This window comes from Silene latifolia, chromosome 3 (genome assembly GCF_048544455.1).
Source record: "Silene latifolia isolate original U9 population chromosome 3, ASM4854445v1, whole genome shotgun sequence".
In the NCBI taxonomy this organism is placed as follows: domain Eukaryota; kingdom Viridiplantae; phylum Streptophyta; class Magnoliopsida; order Caryophyllales; family Caryophyllaceae; genus Silene; species Silene latifolia.
The window spans coordinates 132,358,934-132,361,749 of NC_133528.1; the positions used below are offsets into that span (position 1 = coordinate 132,358,934).

Genomic DNA, 2,816 nt, shown 5'->3' on the forward strand with positions numbered 1-2,816 from the left:
CAAAGTACCCACTTTTTCTCTCTCTGCAACACTATTCATGTGGTCCCCTTTCTCCACTAACCCATTTTGTTACCATTTTATCTTACAAAATATCCGCCACAAATGGTAACCCGTCACAAGGGAGACCAATTGTTTTACTAATACTTATCATCAAATTTTACCCATAAATGTATCTTAAATACAAGTATTATATTTTAGAATTGTAAACTACAACATTATATTTAAAAAATTAATGTCATTCTACCTTTTAATATTATCATTAATTTTTACCTCTTAATACAACACGAAAATAGAAATTAATGTTATTTTTATCTCTTAATACTAATCATTAATAATTGTACACTGTAACATTAAATTTAAAGGTCCTGTTTGGTAAACAGCAGATTAATTTCAGCATAAGCAGATTGCAAAAGCAGGTTATAAATGACATATCTAATCAGAAGATTTGACTAGCATATTATAATTAGCATAATTAATTTGAGTGTTTGGTAATTGGTAGATTACGATTAGTAGATTGTTAATTTTCTTTGTAAAATGGAGCAGAATTTCTTATTTTACAATATGTTAACCAAATGTTGGGGTAGGCAGCATATGAAGTATTGAGCCTAAATATGTTGTTTCAATATACTCCCTCCAATCCTCTATTTTCTTCCTCTTTAGTTTGGGCACAAGAATTAAGAAATGGAGTATTATATTGATAAAAAGTTGGGTGGGTTTGGTAATAGGAGAGATGGATGAATAATTAAGAGTTAAATAATGAATTGTGGGCCACAAATATTAAAGTAAGGAATAAAATAGGATTAAAAGAGTTGGGTGGGTGGGGTAATAGGAGAGAGGAATGAATAAAATAAGAGTAAAAAGTTACCAAAAATAGAAAGAGGAAGAAAACCTGAATAACCGTTTTAGCAAATAGGGAAGAATATGGTGAATTGAAGGGAGTACTATTTACCAAACACTAAAATTAGTATATTGATTGATCAAACATGTTAAAACCCTTGAATATGCTAAAAATCGGACAATATGCCGTTTACCAAACACCCCAAAGTCTAATTGCTAAATGCTAATTTCTCTACATATTACAATCTAAAAAATCATGCATTCGTACGGAATCTAAACTATTCATATACTGTAATTTGGTTAAGTTTAAACAACAATTTTTTTGGTGTCTTATCTCAAAAAAAAAAAAAAAAACTTACGGAGTATTTGGTATGAAAACTATCAATTTTTTTCTCTTACACCATTAATCATATTACCAAATTATAATATTTAACGTCCTTATAAATTATTGTCTAAAAAATCGTGCAAATATGCACGGGGTCTACACTAATAATTTATCCTTAAACTATCTCAATATGTAATTATGTATATATCTCTAAAATGAACTTTTAATTTGGCCCAACAACTTTTGAAATATGACAAGGTATTTGAAAATATTTGTTTTTAATAAAAAAAAAATAAAGATTTAAAATGCTGGCTGTGGGGTTCGAACCCACGCGCACTTATGTGCAGAAGATCTTAAGTCTTCCCCCTTAACCACTCGGGCAAACCAGCTTTAATGTTCACTTAACTTTAATTTATACATATGCCATTACTTTTAAATAACAAAATTGAAAACATCTAAAACAATGAAAAATCCATCTGACATATAAAAATTTGCCTCATATCCAAATTTCCCTCCAAAAAGCATCTTATCAAAAGTCAATGAATTTTTATCGTATGTACAATTCACTACTACAAATCCAGGCAACTACAACGCCCCTTTAACAACGATTATTCACGAAAATCACAATAGACGTTGTAGAATGTATGGCGCGAATTTTACTAAAATCAATTACAACGGGTATGGTTATAAAAACCGTTGTTATTAGTTTTAACAACGGGTCACACATGCACAACCGTTGTTAATAATTTGGCGCAAAATTGGCGCAAAGTTAGTGAAAAGTAATCACAACGGTTATTTTTGAAACCCGTTGTTAAAACTTATTTAACAACGGGTGTTTTTTACAACCGTTGTTAAAACATATTTCACAACGGTTGTTGTTTAATAACCGTTGTCAATACCTTCCATACTATAAACCACACAAAGAAGTCTGCTGTGACCACAAAACACAACCCTTAATACACAAACACAAAACAAAGCAGACAAACAAACACAAAACACACACTCTCTTTCTCTCTTTCTCTCTTTCTCATCGTCGCTTTATCTTCTCGCCGTCATTGTTGATTTCATCGTCTATTACGTTCTGTATTTATCAGGTAAATCTCGCCAAATCCTTTGTTAGTTTAATCGTCATTATTTTCTTTTTCTATTTATTTCTTTTGCATGTATGTGTTTTTATCGACCATTATGTTATTTGTTTAAGTATTGTTCGCATAATTAGTTAGTAAAACAATGAAGAAGCAAGATGAAGAAGCAAGATAAACATAATTAATATATATAAATATATATATATATTTATAAATACATAAATTAAAAAAAAAATTACATATATAAAAATGCAATTCTTATATTTTCATAGAGGATCTTATTCTGCTCTATCGTATCCGTCCTCTCCTCCTTGGCTATTTGGAGGTTCCGTTCGTGATTGCTATATCGTCATATAGCCGCAATCGCTGCTTCTTTCCGCTCCGTCAAGCCATCTTCTTTGGCGTGCTTCGGTGCGGATCGAGCATCCGCAAGGTAGCTCCTGAAACTTTCCTCAATATGGAGGAACCGGCGGATGAAGCTGTTGTTGTTCTCGATCATGGTAAGAGTCTTAAGGATGAAATCATTCATTTTGTTGGAGTTTTTGGAGTTTGTTTTGAAAGATTAAGTA

General features: G+C 31.1%; 1 non-coding gene across 1 annotated transcript; it reads right to left on the bottom strand.

Annotated features, from left to right (window-relative positions):
* Positions 1–1,468: 1,468 nt before the first annotated feature.
* TRNAL-UAA (transfer RNA leucine (anticodon UAA)) lies at positions 1,469–1,551 on the bottom strand. The gene has a single exon. It is a non-coding gene; the product is annotated as a tRNA-Leu (tRNA).
* Positions 1,552–2,816: the final 1,265 nt, after the last annotated feature.